We start from the raw sequence: 1810 nt of genomic DNA on the forward strand, positions 1-1810 counted from the left end.
CACCCATGTTAGCTCCAGTCCCATGCTTTCCAAGGAAGATACGGAAAACACTATTGACCCCCTCCCTCCAAGCCAGCTTCGGTCTCTCCTAAGCGCTTCATCCAGAAATGAGGAGGGGTGGTGTTGGGGAGAAGGCTTGGAGGAATAACATGTTCTCTTACATTCCTGCTTGTATCTAACAGCTGCTGGGTAGTAACATCCCAATCAAGCTGTCAAACAGTCTTCCCCGCCAGGCTACAGTGAGCCATGGCAGAACATTTTGTTCAGCCATGGAACAGCACAGGCAACAGATCAGAACATCTCAGATTTGGGGCAATGTAGGCAGGGATTTGCTCTAGGTCCTTATTTTTGCAGGTGGTCTTGGTGGGGGCTTTCTAAAAGGAATCACCAGAGGAGTGGCAGTGCTGGTTAACGTGGTTTCTGCAAGGATACAAGGCTTAGAGTTTTAACTTAAATAGGCTGCAGATTTGGATGGAATCCTTCCAAAGTGACTTGCAAAACCAGCCATTGATGCCAACAGGTACCAAACTATGTTAAGCACAATTCCATCTTTAACTTTCCTTTCCCTTGGATGCAGAAATAAATGCAGATACAGGTAGACAAAAAGAGTTATCCTTAAGGTTGATAATACCCTGAAGGAAGAGGTAAGAAAGGAAGAACCACTGGCTATTGATTCCCAGGAGCATCATGGTAAGGGGACTCTTTGTCAGTCACCCATTACTGTTAACTGGCCATGGACTCAAAACATAACATAATGTTTGCATTAGGGGGGATCTAACAGCTGCTCACTTCAGTTCCAATTAAATAATGTCACTGATAACCAGCAAAGCTATAGAGAAGCCTCTTAACTTTACCCACCCTCTCTTGAAAATTCCCAGCAAGGCTTTCTTTGCAGACAGGGGCTAAGACTGCAGTCTTCTGCCCTTACAGAAAGTAAATTCACTGACATCATTGAGACTTAATTCCAAGTAAGCATTCTTAGGATTGGATTGCTCCATGTGGCACTTTCCGAGGAAAGCGTTTAGCAGGAATCCTAGAATTAAGGCAAGGGATATCCAATTGGAGTTGACCTGCTACAGAAAGCCAAGATTTGTTGAAAATAATCAAAGGGAATCACAGAGTTCCCAATGGTCTGAATTCACTTTTTAGCTGTCTGAAAAATCATGCAGAAGAACAGACGGAGACTAAATATTCCACTGCAGTGGGGGTATTCTGCAAACATGCAGCGCCAGGAATGAAAATGTCACTATTAGTAATAATAATGATAGCAATTAAAATCAAAGTTTATAATAAGAAGTTGGTCTTAGCTCTAAGCCAATTGTATCACTTTCCCAATTTATTTATTTTTTAGGGGGAAGAGAAGTACACCAAAGGAAAGGGATAGCTAAGCACAGTCTTGTCTAACTGTTCCATGCATCCAACATAATAGTTATGTTTCACTATTTGCTATCTGAACCACAGTCTTCCCTGTGAAATGCAGCTGATTTCACCCTCCCCCTGCAATATTGCTTTTTATAGATTCTTGTCTTGCTTACACACACACACACTTTCCCCTTGAAATGCTTGCAATTATATGATGGATATTAATTAACCTCCACAATATCTGTACTTAGCTGAATCTTGAGGGCCTTCTGAAATAGGAGATAACTGCCAGCTGTATTTTGGGATTGAGAGAGATGATAAGTTTTGGGGAATCAATTATTATTGTTTTTAATTAAATGGAAATTGGTCCCTTAAAAATAGCTTTGGAAATGAAGGAACCTTTTAAAACAAACGCCAAAGTTTCTGGGAAATACTGGTTAAAATATGT

The 1810-nt window shown here is 41.1% G+C and overlaps 1 protein-coding gene across 4 annotated transcripts in view; it reads left to right on the top strand.

Moving 5' to 3' along the window:
* The window catches only part of CDH8 (cadherin 8), a 236167-nt gene that overhangs the window by 1912 nt on the left and 232445 nt on the right, over nucleotides 1-1810 (top strand). The window lies entirely within an intron of this gene.

Source organism: Podarcis liolepis (assembly GCF_965112155.1).
Source record: "Podarcis liolepis genome assembly, chromosome: 7".
Lineage (NCBI taxonomy): Eukaryota > Metazoa > Chordata > Lepidosauria > Squamata > Lacertidae > Podarcis > Podarcis liolepis.